The sequence below is a fragment of the Saccopteryx bilineata genome, chromosome 2 (genome assembly GCF_036850765.1).
Source record: "Saccopteryx bilineata isolate mSacBil1 chromosome 2, mSacBil1_pri_phased_curated, whole genome shotgun sequence".
Taxonomy (NCBI): domain Eukaryota; kingdom Metazoa; phylum Chordata; class Mammalia; order Chiroptera; family Emballonuridae; genus Saccopteryx; species Saccopteryx bilineata.
Window position 1 is genome coordinate 36481442 of NC_089491.1, and position 19871 is coordinate 36501312.

At 37.1% G+C, this 19871-nt stretch overlaps 1 protein-coding gene and 2 non-coding genes across 4 annotated transcripts in view; 2 read left to right on the forward strand and 1 right to left on the reverse strand.

The window, feature by feature from the left end:
- The window catches only part of ZCCHC7 (zinc finger CCHC-type containing 7), a 256276-nt gene that overhangs the window by 175262 nt on the left and 61143 nt on the right, over positions 1-19871 (reverse strand). The window lies entirely within an intron of this gene.
- On the forward strand, positions 412-516 carry LOC136327864 (U6 spliceosomal RNA). The gene has a single exon (XR_010729924.1). It is a non-coding gene; the product is annotated as a U6 spliceosomal RNA (small nuclear RNA).
- Positions 8743-8875, forward strand: LOC136327489 (small nucleolar RNA SNORA15). The gene has a single exon (XR_010729692.1). It is a non-coding gene; the product is annotated as a small nucleolar RNA SNORA15 (small nucleolar RNA).

Sequence of the window (19871 nt, forward strand, 5' to 3'; positions counted from 1 at the left end):
AAAATGAGCTCAGTGGGTAGACCGTGAAAGGATACAGGTGCTAAGCAGGGCATTTCAGACTACTCTAGCATAAGGTAGGCATAAGAATTCCATAAAGCAAGGAAAATATGATAAACATACCAAGAGTCGATCATCAATTAATTCACTGTAAAAACTTTATTGAATATAGGCCTTTGATGCCTCTTTCTTCACCCTATAACCTGTCCTATCTAAATAACCTAAGCTCAGTTTTACTCAAATCTTTCTCACTAAATCTTTCAAATTTATTTCCTCTCTCCCTCCTCCCTGAGATACTGTGCTAGACATGGAAGAATATTCAAAGTTTGAGTGAGTTGGCTCTACCATCAGGAGTTCCCAACCAAACAAAGGAGGCAGACTACCACAAGTTACTTAAAATATGCTTTTATTTGCGTTCGCTTCGGCAGCACATATACTAAAACTGGAACAATACAGAGAAGATTAGCATGGCCCCTGCACAAGGATGACACACAAATTTGTGAAGCATTACATATTTTTACAAGCTAGAAGAGAGTGGACCCCAATATTTAAAGTCCTAAAAGAGAGGAACTTTCAGCCAAGAATACTATACCCATCAAAGCTATCCTTCAAATATGAAGGAGAAATAAAAACATTCACAGATACGGAAAAGATGAGGGAATTTATCATGAGAAAACCCCGACTCCAGGAAATACTAAAGGGGGTTTTCCAACTAGATACAAAGAACAAAACAAAAACAAAACCATAAGTAAAAGCTCCACCACAATAAAACCAAATTTAAATTGTGACAACAAAAACAAAAAAAGGGGGGGGGGACGAAGATTAATAGTAGCAAAGGACAATGGAGTGAAGAAGCACTCATAAGATAGTATACTACAATGAACATGGTAGGTACTCTTTTCATTACTCAATGGTAATCACCCTTGAAAAAACCACCACAGAAGCACATGACTTAAAAAAGGTAGTAACAGCCCTGCCTGGTTGGCTCAGTGGTAGAGCGTCGGCCTGGTGTGCAGGAGTCCCGGGTTCGATTCCCAGCCAGAGCACACAGGAGAAGCGCCCATCTGCTTCTCCACCCCTCCCCCTCTCCTTCCTCTCTGTTTCTCTCTTCCCCTCCCACAACCAAGGCTCTGTTGGAGCAAAGATGGCCCGGGCGCTGGGGATGGCTCTATGGCCTCTGCCTCTGGCACTAGAATGGCTCTGGTTGCAACAGAGCAATGCCCCGGATGGGCAGAGCATTGCCCCCTGGTGGGCATGCCAGGTGGATCCCGGTCGGGCGCATGCGGGAGTCTGTCTGACTGCCTCCCCGTTTCCAACTTCATAAAAATACAAAAAATAAAAATAAAATTATTTTAAAAAAGGTAGTAACAGAGGAAAGAAGTATGGGATACAAACAAACAAAAACAAAGGATAGAAAAACAAAAGAGAAGAATCAAACATGATACAAAACTAACAGAAAGCAATTTGTAAAATGGCAATAGGGAACCCACAAGTGTCAATAATTACACTAAATGTAAATGGATTAAACTCATCAATAAAAAGACACAGAGTAGCAGAATGGATTAAAAAAGAAAATCCAACTGTATGCTGCCTACAAGAAACACATCCAAGCAACAAGGATAAAAACAAATTCAAAGTGAAAGGCTGGAAAACAATACTCCAAGCAAATAACATCCCCAAAAAAGCAGGTGTAGCAATACTCATATCTAATAATGCTGACTACAAGACAGCAAAAGTACTCAGAGACAAAAATGGCCATTTCATACTGATTAAGGGGACACTGAATCAAGAAGACATAACAATTCTTAACATATATGCACCAAACCAAGGAGCACCAAAATATATAAGACAGCTACTTATTGACCTAAAAACAAAAACTGACAAAAATACAATCATACTTGGAGACCTCAATACACCGCTGACGGCTCTAGATCATTCATCCAAACAGAAAATCAATAAAGACATATTTGGCCTTAAATGAAACACTAGAGCACCTGGATATGATAGACATCTACAGGACATTTCATCCCAAAGCAACAGAGTATACATTTTTCTCTAGTGTACATGGAACATTCTCAAGAACTGACCATATGTTGGGCCACAAAAATAACATCAGCAAATTCAGAAAAATCGAAATTGTACCAAGCATATTTTCTGATCATAAAGCCTTGAAACTAGAATTCAACTGCAAAAAGAGGGGAAGCCCCCCCCAAAAATGTGGAAACTAAACAACATACTTTTAAAAAATGAATGGGTCAAAGAAGAAATAAGTGCAGAGATCAAAAGATATATACAGACAAATGAAAGTGACAAGACGATATATCAGAATCTCTGGGATGCAGCAAAAGCAGTAATAAGAGGGAAGTTCATATCACTTCAGGCCTATATGAACAAACAAGAGAGAGCCCAACTAAACCACTTAACTTCACACCTTAAGAAACTAGAAAAAGAAGAAAACAACCCAAAACCAGCCGAAGAAAGGAAATAAAAATCAGAGCAGAAATAAATGAAATAGAGAACAGAAAAACTATAGAAAAAAGTAATAAAACAAGGAGCTGGTTCTTTGAAAAGATCAAAAAATTTGATAAACCCTTGGCAAAACTCACCAAGGAAAAAAGAGAAAGGACTCATATAAACAAAATCCAAAATGAAAGAGGAGAAATCACCGCAGACATCATAGATATACAAAGAATTATTGTAGAATACTATGAAAAACTATATGCCACAAAATTCAACAATCTAGAAGAAATGGATAAATTCCTAGAACAATACAACCTTCCTAGACTGAGTGATGAAGAAGCAGAAAGCCTAAACAGACCAATTAGCAGGAAGGAAATAGAAAAAACTATTAAAAACCTCCCCAAAAATAAAAGTCCAGGCCTAGACGGATATAGTAGTGAATTCTATCAAACATTCAAACAAGACTTGGTTCCTATTCTACTCAGTCTTCCAAAAAATTGAAGAAGAAGCAATATATCCAAACACATTTTATGAGGCCAACATAACCCTCATACTGAAATCTGGCAAGGATGGCACAAAAAAAGAAAACTACAGACCAATCAATATCTCTAATGAATACAGATGCTAAAACACTAAACAAAATACTAGCAAATTGAACACAACAACATATTAAAAAAAATAATACATTATGATCAAGTGGGATTCATCCCAGAATCTCAACGATGGTTCAACATTCGTAAAACAGTTAACGTAATACACCATATCAACAAAACAAAGAACAAAAACCACATGATCTTATCAATAGATGCAGAAAAGGCATTCGATAACATACAACACAACTTTATGTTTAAGACACTCAACAAAATGGGTATAGAAGGAAAATATCTCAACATGATAAAGGCTATATATGATAAACCATCAGCTAACATCATATTAAATGGCATAAAACTGAGGACTTTCCCCCTTAAATCAGGAACAAGTCAGGGTTGTCCACTCTTATTTAACATGGTGCTAGAAGTTCTAGCCAGAGCAATCGGACAAGATAAAGAAATAAAAGGCATCCATATCGGAAAAGAAGAAGTAAAGGTATCACTTTTTGCAGATGATATGATCCTACACTTTTTGCAGATGATATGATCCTATACATCGAAAACCCCAAAGACTCCACAAAAAGATTACTAGAAACAATAAACCAATACAGTAAGGTCACAGGATACAAAATTAATATACAAAAGTCCATAGCCTTTCTATATGCCAACAATGAAACATTAGAAACTGAACTCAAAAAAATAATTCCCTTCACGATTGCAACAAAAAAAAATAAAATATCTAGGAATAAACATAACAAAGAATGTAAAGGACCTCTATAACAAAAACTACAAAGCATTGTTAAAGGAAATAAAAAAAAACACAATGAGATGGAAAAATATTTCTTGTTCTTGGATAGGAAGAATAAATATAATCAAAATGGCCATATTACCCAAAGCAATATACAAATTTAATGCAATTCTCATCAAAATTCCAATGACATTTTTTTAAAGAAATGGAACAAAAAATCATTAGGTTTATATGGAACTATATAAAACCCCAAATAGCCAAGGCAATCCTAAGGAAAAAGAATGAAGCTGGGGGCATTACAATATCTGACTTCAAACTATATTATAGAGCCACGACAAAACAGCATGGTATTGGCAGATAAATAGACACTCAGACCAATGAAACAGAATAGAAAGTCCAGAAATAAAACCACATATATATGGTCAAATAATTTCCGATAAAGGGGCCAACAACACACAATGGAGAAAAGAAAGCTTCTTCAACAAATGGTGCTGGGAAAACTGGAAAGCCACATGTAAAAGAATGAAACTCGAATACAGTTTGTCCTCTTGTACAAAAATTGATTCAAAATGGATCAAAGACCTAAATATAAGACCTGAAACAATAAAGTACATAGAAGAAGACATAGGTACTAAACTCATGGACCTTGGTTTTAAAGAGCATTTATGAATATGACTCCAAAGGCAAGGGAAGTGAAGGCAAAGATAAATGAATGGGACTACATCAGACTAAGAAGTTTTTGCTCAGCAGGAGAAACTGATAACAAAATAAACAGCCAAGTAAATGGGAAATGATATTTTCAAACAACAGCTCAGATAAAGGCCTAATATCCAAAATATACAAAGAACTCATAAAACTCAACAACAAACAAACAAACAATCCAATAAAAAAATGGGAAGAGGACATGAACAGACACTTCTCCCAGGAAGAAATACAAATGGCCAACAGATATATGAAAAGATGTTCATCTTCATTAGTTATTAGAGAAATGCAAATCAAAACTACAATGAGATAACACTTCACACCTGTTAGATTAGCTATTATCAACAAGACAGGTAATAGCAAATGTTGGAGAGGCTGTGGAGAAAAAGGAACCCTCATTCACTGTTGGTGGGAATGTAAAGTAGTACAACCATTATGGAAGAAAGTATGGTGGTTCCTCAAAAAACTGAAAATAGAACTACCTTATGACCCAGCAATCCCTCTACTGGGTATATACCCCAAAAACTCAGAAACATTGACTTGTAAAGACACATGCAGCCCCATGTTCATTGCAGCATTGTTCACAGTGGCCAAGACATGGAAACAACCAAAAAGCCCTTCAATAGATGACTGGATAAAGAAGATGTGGCATATATACACTATGGAATACCACTCAGCCATAAGAAATAACGACATCAGATCATTTACAACAAAATGGTTGGATCTTGATAACATTATATGGAGTGAAATAAGTAAATCAGAAAAAAACAAGAACTGCATGATTCCATACATAGGTGGGACATAAAAACGAGACTAAGAGACATGGACAAGAGTGTGGTGGGGGGGGGGGAGAAGAGGGAGGGAGAGGGGCACAAAGAAAACTAGATAGAAGGTGATGGAGGACAATCTGACTTTGGGTGATGGGTATGCAACATAATTGAATGACAAGACGCGGCAGAGCGACGCCCCAGAGGGGCAGAGCATCGCCCCCTGGTGGGCAGAGCTTCGCCCCTGGTGGGCGTGCCGGGTGGATCCCGGTCGGGCACATGCGGGAGTCTGTCTGTCTCTCCCTGTTTCCAGCTTCAGAAAAATACAAAAATAAATAAATAAATAAATAAATAAAATAATTGAATGACAAGATAACCTGGACGTTTTCTTTGAACATATGTACCCTGATTTATTGATGTCACCCCATTAAAATTAATAAAAATTTATTTAAAAATATATGCTTTTTGTGTACTCCAGCTAAAAGTTACCTCTCCTATAACTGAATACTATTTCTCTTATGGCTCCCAACACTTTCTAGGTTGTATAACAGTTATCTCTTTCAAACTATAAGCTCTTTAAAGATCAGGATTTTTCTATTCTAACTAGTTTTTGTACTCAACCAAATCTAGCATGGCTTAAACATAATATAAGGTCTACTGGAAAGTTCTGTCCGTTTTTTGGAATAAAACAAAATACAAATTCTTCTGACTTAATTCATGTGGCACCCATCTTGAATATTTCCACACCAATCCTATCTTCCGAATATGGTCCGAAATGGTTTGCTGAGCTGAATTAAGCCTTTCTGCGATCTCCGATGTTGTCAGAAAAGGATCTTGCTCCAACATGGTCTTAACAATATCGTCATCGATCAAAGATGGTCGCCTAGAATGTGGCTTATCAGAAAGGTCGAAATCACCTGTTTCGAATTTTTCGAACCATCTTCTGCATGTCCTATCAGAAACTGTTCCCTCACCAAACATTTTCAATAAATTTCTACATGCTTCTGCAGCATTTCTTCCTTGTTGAAATTCGTAAAAATACAGTGGCATAAATGAACTTTATCAATAGCCATGGGTACACTATTGCTTCACACATAAGACTAACGTGAATCAACTTTGTTTTAGTTAATTTGCTACATCAGTATGTATACATTCAGTGATTTTCAACCTTTTTTTTTTCATGGCACAAACACACACTAATTACTAAGGTCAGTGCCCCTGACTAAATACAACCATTTTCATCTCATGGCACAAATAAATTAGTTACTAAGGAAGAAGAGGTCAGGGCCCCGTTTTCTTTAGTAATTAGTTTATGAGTGCGTGAGAAACAAAGGTTGAAAATCACTGCAGGATTAAGTGATAAAAATAGAGAGGCACACATGCGCCAAATAAACATGTGCTTACGTGTCGAAACTTGTAATAGAAACAGACAGAACTTTCCAGTAGACATTATATGTGTCCTATGGTGCTATGATTTTTAACTTGGAATGTGGGGGGCTCATGGGAAAAATATTTAGCAAGACCTTAAAATATGAGAAAGACTAAAACAGACATATACAGGGGGCACTCCACTAGAAAGAAGGAGAATAAAGTAGATTCAGGGGAGGAAACAACAGTAAGTCATTTTGAGACAGGGCAGTAGCCAAGAAGAAAGAGAAGATGAGACTGACTAAAATGGGCCACTAGGCTGATACACGAGTTTTGATATGAAATGCATTTATACTTTAAACTTTTTTAAGACAATCAAATTAGTATTTTGGAAAGCTTAATCTTGCTGTAACACTGCAGGAGAAAGGAAAACGACATGATTCAATCTGTAGAAGATTTACCGGAGAAGCAATATTTGAATCGGGCCACATAGGATGACTAGAAATTTCCTTTGAGGAACAGTCTTCAGGAAGATGAAATTAAATAAGAAATAGTATGTTAACATAAATGGGCACAACAGATCATGGGACTAGTCTGAAAGGCCTGGACCTTCTTAGAGGTCCAGAATGGCTAGAGAACAGAGTATTTAAAAGAAAGAAATATAAGACTAGAAAAGACAGGCTAAAGCTATATTTGAGGGACATTATAGTTTTCCACTTGATTACAAATTTTATAATTTTTCGAGGAAAAGCCCTCACATAGCCTACCCAAAGTCATATCATCAGATGATGCTTGATTCAACATTATTAATGAGGACATCCTTGTTCACATATTCAATGAGACACTGCCCGCAGTAGATAAAGTCTCTATAACCCCACTTCAGAACATTTGGTTGATATGCTAAAGAGACAACCATTTCTAGTTGTCATAAACACAGATCTCACAGATAAAATTCCTGGATTTTTTTTTAACAAAACAGTAAATACAGAATAGTGGAATTGTTATTTTGACTTTCTAAACAAAGAGGACTAGTGGGTGGTAAATAAAAGCCTAAACATTCATTTATAGGATGAATTATTTTAAATTGTGAGAGCAAATCACCTAACAGTGAATTCTTTTGGGCTGCACACTTAATGACAACTCTACATCTCTGAATTCATGATATTGGGAAGAATGACATTTTTGTTTTATAAAAATATTCACCGTGTCTTTCCTCCCAACCCACACTCCATCACTCATCACAGGCTAGCATCAAGTACTTTAAATAACAACACTTTCAATAATATGAACTCTGTTCTTGCTGTACTTTCTATAACTTGCTGTGTCTTTGACATATTCAAGAAGTGAAACTCATGCATAGCATGTTTATATTATTCCCTCCTTAGCAAAAGCTCACAGACAATGTCAGGTCTGGAGAGATAAGAGCTGCTTCTAGGACATGAATTCTCATGAGGATTAGGCAACCACCATCTGGGGCTCTAGAGTTTATCTGTAGCAGCTGCCTTCAAAGTATCACACTAGGCCGGGAGGGAGTCTAATTCTAAAGAGTTTAACAACTTGCTCTACCTTGGCTTTTATTATTGTTCTGGACTGCTTTCTTCCTCCTTCATAAGAATAAAAGACAACAAAGTGACCTTCACTTAATAAAATATGACCAATTAAAAAGTGTTATGTATTCAGATAACAAGCACATCATGAACTGAAATTTTCTTAATATGTTATAATATATAACAGTATGAATTTTAATAATTACCTAACTATTACCTGATATCATGAATAAAATCTCAATTCTTAAAAAAAAGTGGATACTACAAATCTTAAAATTTCTACTTAGACAAAAAGCAACATTTTTTTAAACCATTTAACAATACTGCAGATTATGTTGGGAGAATTTTTAATGTCCTCAAATGATAATCATAACACTAAATTTCATTAAACAGAAAATAAATATTTATAAATCAAATAGTTACAGAAAAGAGGGAGCTAAAAAATGAACACACTAGGGGAGAAGTAAACTTTAAACACTCAGTAAACAGTAACCTGCCAAAACTAATTAATATATTTAACTTGTAGTACTAATGATCACATGGAAATAAAGAGCTATTAAAAGGCATGGCTGAATACTGTGTTTTTTTGTCAGTAGCTTACATAACCAGCTACCATGCAAAAGTCTTCCCTTTAAAATAGCTATGATGGTATGCCAAGTTTTTCATAGCATATCATTACTAAAAGTGGATACATATTTTAAAAAGAGCTATTAAAGGAAAATGTAACAGGAAATGTGAAACAAAATATCTTAAGGTATAATAACTTCTCCAAAAAGTCTCAAAGTCATTGCTCCCTAAAAATATGCCTATTTCTTAAAATTGGGTCTCTTTCAGCCAAATATTCTTTTACCTACTATAAAATCATAAGTTACATTTGTTCATTTCACTATCCTTTAGCAAAGGACTTGTCAAATTAAGTATACAATATTATTGTTAATCACATCAGAGATCTGGCAAAGTGGCTGCATTTACAGATAAAATTCTACTCCAATAAACTGCTTGGTAAGGAAGAATTGTTCATTTTTTCACTTTTAATTCAAAATACATAACAAATGTATTTCGTAATGGACAATGTGATCCAGAGACACAAAAGGCAGAAGGTTTGGGTATGCCAAAATCATAAAATTAGTGGATTATATGATTTCTAAGATAATTTCCATGTCTAAAAATAATCTATACATACTTATATCACTAGGCCTGACACAAACTTTCTAGTCCTGTTTCCCTGTTTTGATTTTTTAAAAGAGAGAAACATCGATTTGTTGTTCAAGTTATTCATGTATTCACTGGTTGATTCTTGTATGTGCCCTGACTGGGAATCAAACCCTCAACTTTGGCACATTAGGACAATGGTCTACCAACTGAGCTACCTGGTCGGGCCTCTAGCTTTATTTTTTGAAGAGCCTTAATAATTTCTTCACTTGAATCATATACAGATAACTCAAATTCAACACATCTAAAACTAAACTCATAATCTTATCTCTAAACTGGCTTTTCCTCTCAACTTCCTTATCTCTCTTAATAGTAGAATCATTAAAAAAAAAAACAAAAAAAAAACCAACCTTGCAATCTCAAAACTCTTACTCCTCTCATCATCCATCCTTGTATGTCATCAAATCCTGTTAACTTTCATTTCAAAATTCCTTTGGCAATGTTTTATTTACATCAATACTACCATTACCAACCTAGTTTAAGTTATTTCTCCTCAAACTTTGGACTAAACTAACAGTTTTGTAGGTAGTGTCTCTCCTACCTACTCATGGTACCCATTACCACCACTTCTCCTGGTTTAAAACGACATTCCCTTGCCTGATCAGGTCGTGGTACAGTGGGTAGAGCATCAGACTGGGATGCAGAGGATGCAGGTTCAAAACCCTGAGGTTGCTGGCTTGAGTGCAGGCTCATCCAGATTAACCACAGGCTCAACAGCTTGAGCACAGGATCACTGGCTTGAGTGCGGGGTTGCTGGCTTGAGCATAGGATCATAGACATTACCCCATGGTCACTGGCTTGAGCCCAAAGGTCACTGGCTTGAGCCCAAGGTTGCTGGCTTGAGCAAGAGGTCACTTGCCCTGCTGTAGCACCCCAGTCAAGACATATATGAGAAAACAATCGACAAACAACTAAGGTGCCACAACAAATAACTGATGCTTCTCATCTCTCTCCCTTCCTGTCTGTCTGTCCCTATGTGTCCCTCTCTCTGACTCTCTCTGTCAAAAAAATAAAGTAACCTTCCCTTTTCTACACATAGTCAAAGATTGAATCTCCAAGATTCAAACTCAGTTATTTTCCTCCATGCAACTTTACATATTTACCCAGAACAGTCATATTCCCCTTGCTGAACTGCTACATTAGACAGAAAACACACTGGTTTGCATGATCGTATCCCAAATATTACTTCTTGGTGGTATTTTTCATATATCTGAAGGAGATAGAAAGAGACTAAATAACAAAAAAACTATATATTTTTTCTGCAGTGCCTATTGTGGCTTATAAAATAGGATACATATTGACTAATTTTTTCAACAAAACATTTAGGTATGCAATGTAGTATGCTTTATATTTCATAAGGCCGTTGCCTTTATATAACAGAATCCAAGAAATCTGGGTTGTAGTTCCGCAATGCCTAAGCAAGAGTAGGCAGTGACAATGATCCAATGACATAAAGATATCCTTTGGATACAGAACCTGTATATATAATAACTGTTTGTAATATAGTATCAGGTATTCTTTTATGAGTGGGATTTTCTCTTAAATTCCTTGTATTTGTTAGAGATTCAATTTGTTACTCAAGCTGTGGATTTATGGGATTTACATCCTTAAAACCAATTCCAGCATGATTTCACACAGAAGCTTTCTTGACGTTAACCACGACAACAAATAAAATAATTCTTCCCTTTGAGAAGAACAAGTGCTCCATGAAAATAATAAATGCATCATTTAAATTTAAAGCATGATGTGTAAACTCAAGCTCCACCTCAATCTTCCAAATGTCTCTAGAGTCTATATTAATCTAACCTCACACATTCTCTATTACTATTCAGATGTGGTTTCTGAGTACCATTACTCCAAATAATTCAATTCCCTATCCGAAATTCCCAGTTTTCTCTCTGCTTGCTTCTCTCTATATAAGCTAAGATTCTTGCTCCTGAGTTGCCCGGCTTGATTTATCTCAATCCTACCCACTCACTAAATAGGCTCTAAAGTCTCTCACAGGACCTCTGTATTGTCTCTCTTTTTTTTTTTTTCCTGTATTTTTCTGAAGCCGGAAATGGGAGAGACAGTCAGGCAGACTCCCGCATGCGTCCTACCGGGATCCACCCGGCACGCCCACCAGGGGGCAATGCTCTGCCCCTCCGGGGTGTCGCTCTGTTGCGACCAGAGCCACTCTAGCGCCTGGGGCAGAGGCCGAGGAGCCATCCCCAGCGCCCGGGCCATCTTTGCTCCAGTGGAGCCTCGGCTGCGGGAGGGGAAGAGAGAAACAGAGGAGAGGGGGAGGGGTGGAGAAGCAGATGGGTGCTTCTCCTGTGTGCCCTGGCCGGGAATCGAACCCGGGACTTCTGCACACCAGGCCGACGCTCTACCACTGAGCCAACCGGCCAGGGTGTATTGTCTCTTAAATTCTTAAATGACAGTGAAATCAGGTACTCCAATCTGGATTCTAACCATCACCTCATTTTCCATTAAAAATACGAACCCAACAAAACAAAAATAATATTCCCCTGTATATTCAAATGCCTCTATAGTACAAGTGATAAGTACAGAGAGAATAGCATTTGTCCAATTTTTAGAGCCTGTCCTCCATATATCCACATTCATATGAAAACTTAACACCAACTACAACATCAACCAGTGTACTTAATTGTGTGGCATAGGTAAGTAAGTGCCAGAGGAGTTCAAAGAGCAGTATCAGTGAGAATCAGGTCACAAAAGTCAAATAGATAAAGCTTCAATATAAATGAGATTTCAACAGACTGACTAGGAAGGAGGGAAAAGAAAATTCTTGAGGACAGAGAAAAGCAAAAGAATAGAAGCAATTTGAGTCAATAAACATTCATGGGAAGAAAAAATTCACATCTATATGTAACTACTACGTGCAGCTACTGTGCTCAGTGCATTTCACAGGTTATCATTCACTTCTAATAAATAAGCGTTGTATTATCATCAGCAAATGATAAATTTGTAGAGATCCATTTTTTATAGTAGAGAAACTCTGAGGCTCACGGTATCAAAACTGAAACCCCTGGTCTACCTGAATCCAAAGATTATACACTTTCTTTTTTATTTACCATAATATATTTTTCTACCTATTTTTTACTCAACATTTGGTATCTCTTCCATCTTCAAAACTTTCTTAAGCTGCCTTTAGCCTCTTAGAAAATAATTCCATTCTAATGACTTATCACTATCATTCTTCTATCAAAAATAAATAGGAGCTATCAACCCAAGATATGTTTGATACTTCTGATTTACATGAAACTACCACTCTCTTTTTAAGAATTGGTATTGTTATCACACTGTCATCTATTCACAGCTAGCTAATACTGCTTCTACCAATACAAAATAAAATGTATCTTTAAACTGTCATAAATTAATATATGACACACAGAAAAGCAGAAATCCAATATGATATGGCCAGGAAACATTTGGCACTAAAAGGTACTGAGTTACCTAGGTATCTCTCCAACAAACATCCAGTTATTCAGATGAGTGCTTTCCATTCAGATGAGAACTCATCCATGGCCTATGCTCAGCAAAAAATGAGCTAGTTATCCTGTCCTATTCTTACCAGAAAAGCTGGGTATATACCTACCAAGGAAAAAGAGGGCACTTTAACAGGAGTAAAAAAGAAAAGCAACACAGGGGAACAGAAAGGAGGGAAGAATTGTTTTGGGTGCCTAGGTGGTCTTTCATTGTACTGGTAATTTATAAAATAGGATTTGAAAACTAGAGACTGCCTAAATATACATTCTGTTCCTTGGTCTAAACCTAAGAAAATAAGATAAATGCATAATATAGATTCTAAAGTTTAGGCTGACCCTTAGGAATATAAATGAACATTTTTTTAAGAGAGAGAGAGAAAGGAGAAACAGAGGGAGGAGAGAGAGATGAAAAGCATCAACTTGTAGTTGCTTCACTTTAGTTGTTCATTGGCTGTTTCTCGTATGTCTTGATGAGAGACAATGGATACTTCAGTTGACAATGTAGAAACCATAAAGTCTTGAATGCCAGTATGAGAAACAGGAAAATCAGCATGTAAGATGGATTTATATCATGGAGAAACTGGGCAAGAAGGCTCTAAAAGTTAATCCAACAACCCTCAATAAGTGCTATGTGTCAAGTATTTTGCTATTCACAAAAAACAAAGCAAAGATTCCTAGCAATCCCTATACTCGAGTTTAAAATCTAGTGAAATATATACATAAATACATTATTTAACTATCACAAAATTTAATACAATAGCAATATAAGTCAAGTGCTAAAAATTTATATAAAAATAATTATGTGAGCCAGACCAGTGATAGCACAGTGGATAGAACTTTGACCTGGGATGCGGAGAACATGATCTCAAGGTCACTGGCTGGAGCCCAAAGGTCGCTGGCTTGAGCAAGGGGTCACTGGCTTGGCTGGAGCCATCCAGTCAAGGCACATATGAGAAGCAATCAGTGAACAACTAAAGTGCCACAACTACGAGTTGATGTTTTTCATCTCTCTCTCCCTCTCTCGCTTGCTAAAAAACTAATAAAATAAAAAAAGATGTGTCCATGGAAAAGTTGTTCAAAGATGTTCATCAATAACAGCATTATTTCTCGTAGCCAAAAAAAGTGAAAACAACCCAAATGTCTATCAACTGATAATCAAAGTGTACTATATGCATACAATGGAATATTATTCAGTCATAAAAAGGCATTAAGTTTAGATACATGACAATATTTAAAAGTGAAAGAAACCAGTCACAAAAACTATATATTGCATGACTCTTTTATATAAAATGTCCAGAATAAGTAAATCTATAGAGATAGAAAGTGGATTATTGGTTGAGAGTGTTGGGGATAATAAAGGAGGGATGACAATAGGCCTAGATTCCTTTTTGAAAAAATGACAATGTTTTTAATATTAATATGATGATGGCTGCATAAACTCTGGATAAGCTAAAAAAGAAAGAACACTGAATTGTACACTTTAAATCAGTAAGTTAGACAGTATGTGAATTATAACTCACTAAAGCATTTGCTAAAAAAGAACTCTACTGATGAGTTTAAAAAGTTCAGTATCACTCCACATATTCATGTACACACACACGCAGCTAATTCTTTGAGGATATCTTATAAAGCAGTTTGGAGGTGAGCTAAACAGCCTTAACTTCCTGCTTTGAAGGTTTGAGCAAAAACGATAACTTGTTTCTTTTTCTGTATTATTATACTGTCTATCCATCCATCTCAGTACAGTTAAACTCTGTACTAGGCAGACAGTGAATGCTCAATAAATATTTGTTAACTGGTAGTGCATATAAAATATAATATGAAATAAGGGAAAATCCAACAGCATAAACAGGCTATGACAAGCACAAAGTTTAAAAAAAAAGTTTTAATTTTTGTTCAGGCTGCAGATCTTGACAGACTACAGTATATGTGCACTTATACAAGCAAGCTTCTGAGGCGTTCCCTTTTATCCAATCATTTAAACTAACAATTTTAAAAAGTATTGTACATTACATATGGAACAATGGTCATTCTGAGATAAAAACATAACTTTCTGAAAACCCTATTTTTGCCTATTAAGAGATAAAAATTCAGTAAACTTTTCTATTTTCAAAGAAACATTAATTGATAAAAGTAACTTTATTAGAATGTCTGATCAACACAAAAGTGTAACCATCAGAAAATTTTGAAGTTACAGGTCCTTGCTGAAGCCAGCCCAATTATCACTTATTAAACCACTTTCGAACGTTCTAACCATGTTAGAACGTACTTTACTGACTCAAAGATCCTCACTTTTTTTTTTTTTAATTTGGGCAATACAAAGATGTAGCTTTCAAGTCATGATTAAACATAAAATAAAAACTTCAAATTGAAAACACAATTTCACTTTCATTGAAATCAATTCAATGGCTCATTATTCAAAAGCTATGTTCATCAATACAAATAAACTTTCATTCCTAAAAGTTTCTATTTGAGGCTAAAATCCTAAAATAGCGCCTAAGTTACACCACAATTCAACTGCTAAGGAGAAGTTAAGTAATGCTTCCCATGACTAAATGGATTAATTCTTTAGCCCAAACACAATTACTGTTCTCCACACTGTTCCATTGAACATCTAAATAAGCATCCCAAAGCTTATTTCACTCAAAGAAAAGATCCAGACCAAAGAAATCCCAATGTATGAAGTTTACATTTTGTGTAAAGTTTTTTTAAAAGGGAAAATCTATAAGTGGTAATCAGGAAAAGAAATGAGTCATTTTAGACAGGTATGTGGGGGGGTGACATCCATTGACCAACAGATATCTTTGTTGAAGGAGTGCTGTGCAGATTCCAGTAGATGTCTTTTTCTCAAACCAACTAATTTTTCTTACTCAGTTCCTGAATCTAGACTTTTCCAAAGTTGGCACACACATTAGCAGTGCAAACACTAACTCTGACAAACAGCCTGTTATTACATGGAAAGAGATACACATTTCTTCTGACTGTTCCTATTCTTGCTATAAAGTTTTTCACCTTCAACCATATATAAAGAATGCTCTCTATGGCCACACTTACTGAACATTTTATTCTCCAATTTATTTTTAAATTTCAGAAATGCACACCTGATCTAGTAGTGGGGTCAGGAATGGGAGAGTGGGGAAAATAGGCAAACATGGAGCTGTAGTCAAATAATGCTTTATGACTCAAGAGGCAGAATGAAAGAAGACAAATAGTTATTAATTTCAGATCAGGATTCTCAAACACTGACAAATCATCTGAAAGATAGGCTATAGTTTTAATACCTGCCGTTATTGAGGCTAGGTGACTGTGTCTACTGTTTTGGAGAAAGAAAGAACACCTGGATGAGGGAGTCTGGATGAAATAATCAGTAGGGTTTCTTCTGATTTAAGACGGGTCAATTTCCACTCCTTTTTATTGAAAGTTTTAAAATTATAGGCTGTTTTTTCACCTGCCTGATGTCTCTTGGGAGACTTCTATTATCAAAGTACAGTTGTAACATCAGTTGCTAAGAGAATTTTTAGCTCTTTATAACACTTTTGTCTTTAACTAAAGGATTACTTACTGTTAGGAGGTTTTCTACTACTCTGCCCCAAAGGACTTTCACAAATAATGCAAATGTATTTTTGCAAGACCAAGCTATTTAGCTTTTGTCACCTAATGAAGGCTGAAATAATGGCAGAGCTTCCCTGCATTGTTGGAAACTAGATTGCTGCAAGTGAGCAGGTGAGTGTTCTATATAACCTTTACATCATGGAGTTTTCAGGTTTTCTTCCATAGGGCAGAAGTGACAATAAAAGGTTGAATTCCTACACTTTTTTTTTTTTTTTAACAGAGACAGAGAGTGAGTCAGAGAAAGGGATAGACAGGGACAGACAGACAGGAACGAAGAGATATGAGAAGCATCAATCATTAGTTTTTCATTGCGCGTTGCCACAGCTTAGTTGTTCATTGATTGCTTTCTCATATGTGCCTTGACCGCGGGGGCCTTCAGCAGACCGAGTAACCCCTTGCTGGAGCCAGCGACCTTGGGTTCAAGCTGGTAGGCTTTTGCTCAAACCAGATGAGCCCGCGCTCAAGCTGGAGACCTCGGGGTCTCGAACCTGAGTCCTATGTATCCCAGTCCAATGCTCTATCCACTGCGCCACCGCCTGGTTAGGCCCTACCCATTTTTGACTGGTGTTTAAATTCGTCAATAAGAGGTTAAACAGCCTGAACCTCACCTTTAGCAACTGCAGGTATAATCCGATTAACTTAAATGGTTATTTATGCCCTTTAGAATTCTAATTAGCCAGAAGGACAACCAAGGCACACAGCATTTGGGGAAAGAGGAAGATTCTTTTAAATGCTTAGCATTTTAACATTAAGATGGGGGAGGGAGGAGCCTGAATAAATACAGTAATAAAAACAGGAGGGACAGGAAAGGAAAAAAAGGAAAAAGAAACAGAAATAAGGGAGAGATAAAAAATATATGAAAAAAAAATTCAATATTTTTTTTGTATTTTTCTGAAGTGAGAAGTAGGGAGGCAGAGAGACAGACAACCACATGCGCCTGACCAGAATCCACCCACCATGCTCACTAGGGGGCAATGCTCTGCCCATCTGGGCATTGCTTCGTTGCAACTGGAGCCATTCTAGCACCTGAGGCAGAGGCCATGGAGCCATCCTCAGCACCCAGGCCAACTTTGTTCCAATGGAGCCTCAGCTGCAAGAGGGAAAGAGAGAGGGAGAAAGAAGAAGGGGAAGGGTGGAGAAGCAGATGGGCGCTTCTCCTATGTGCCCTGGCTGGGTGGGAATCAAGCCGGGACTTCCACAAGCTGGGCCAACACTCTACCTCTGAGCCAACTGACCAGGGCCGTCAATTTATTTTTTAAAACTGCACTGGTGATAAAAAAAAAAAACACAACAAAACCTAACGTATTTCTTAGTAAGTCAACAAACAACAACAACAACAAAAATCTCACTAGAAAATAGGTACCTGGACTAAAATCTTATGACAAATTAGAAAAACAAAAGTAAGATAAAAAAGATAAAATTTACTTTTTTTGTTTGTTTTTTTCTGAAGTTGGAAATGGGGAGACAGTCAGACAGACTCCCACATACGCCAGACTGGGATCCACCCAGCACGCCCACCAGGGGGTGATGCTCCACCCATCTGGGGCGTTGCTCTGTGGCAATCAGAGCCATTCTAGCGCCTGAGGCAGAGGCCATGGAGCCATCCTCAGCGCCCAGGCAAACTTTGCTCCAATGGAGCCTCGGCTGCGGGAGGGGAAGAGAGAGACAGAGAGGAAGGAGAGGGGGAGGAGTGGAGAAGCAGATGGGCACCTCTCCTGTGTGCCCTGGCCGGGAATCAAACCCGGAACTCCTGCACGCCAGGCTGACGCTCTACCACCGAGCCAACCGGCCAGGGCCTAGATAAAATTTACTTTTTACATAGGAAAATATTTATTTATCATGCTTCTCTGAAAAAGCAAAAATCTCAATGGCTTCCAGTGCCCAAAATGTTTTTCTAAATAGTCACTTTTAATGTATCCCATAAATAAACTAGTTTTCTCATGTCAGTTCTAACATGTATACTCTTACACAACATGAGGCATGAAATTGAGTGAGGGGAAACTCATACCCTAGAGTTACAATTGTGTTACTTGCTCTATATTTTTTGGTGATTTCAAAAATACATAAGGAGTTCCAGTCCCAGATAAGATGGAATAAGCACACTCTACCCTGTCTTTCCCACTGAATGCAGGTATTAAACCTGGACAGAATGCATAAAGCAGCTATTTTAGGGCTCTGAAGAATAAACATTAGCAGGCAGATTGGGGAAGATCAGCATTCTAATTATCAACAAACTGGTGGTGAATTTACTATTTTCTCCCCTAAGGCCTAAACTCAACACAGTAGAAACTTACAAGTGAGCACTTGAGCAGACAGAGGGAACTCCAGGGACAAACTTTCTAGTTGCAGTTTGAGAATCAGGAAGGAGTCTCCTAGTGCTCAGAGTAGAGGTAACTCCTCAAATTTGTGTTCTTTTTAACATTCTTTTGCATGCTAGACCCAAAGCAACATTATAATGCAGTGGAGGTAGGGAGAACAGTAGCAATAGGGCGTGGAGTTTAAACTCTGAGAGGAAACCTTTTTCAAAAGGATAGCATAAAAGAAAGAGCCAGGTAACCAAAAGTACAAGGGAGATTATAAAGAGGGAGAATCTCAGGAAAGTGATCCCATTAAATTGTTCATGAACTTCTGGGCTTACATCTAAGCTGTGCATGCATGAAGCTGATGCTTAAATAGCATACCACAGGCTTTAAAGGTAAACTATAAAACACATAACCACCCATTTTCTAGACTGGCCACTGTTTGGCACACATGCAAGTCAAATTCAAATTATACTGCAAAGGTTTTGTAAAAGAAACTGATATTAAAACACAACCCATAGGAGGTTAGTTAGAACTTGCAACCTGAACCCAACCACACTGATTGACAGCTATAACAAAAATATCAACATTCACCATAGGATTTAAACAATGTAATACTTAAATTGTTAAATATGTCTGACCTGTGGTGGCGCAGTGGATAAAGCGTCGACCTGGAAATGCTGAGGTCGCCGGTTTGAAACCCTGGGCTTGCCTGGTTAAGGCACATATGGGAGTCGATGCTTCCAGCTCCTCCCCCCTGTCTCTCTTTCTCTCCTCTCTCTCTCTCTCCCCCCCCCCTCTCCTCTCTACAATGAAGAAATAAAAAATAAATAAATAAAAATAAAAATAAAAATTGTTAAATACCTCACAAGATATTACCTTTATTGTCCAGGATATAGTCTAAAATAATTTGACACATTAAGAACCAGGAAAATCCCAACTTACCAGAAAAGACAATTAACATATGCCAATACTGAAATAACACAAATAATGAATTTATCTGACAAAGACTTTCAAAAGAAGCGACTATGTGACCCTAACCAATTGGCTCAGTGGTAGAGTGTCAGCCCCGCACGT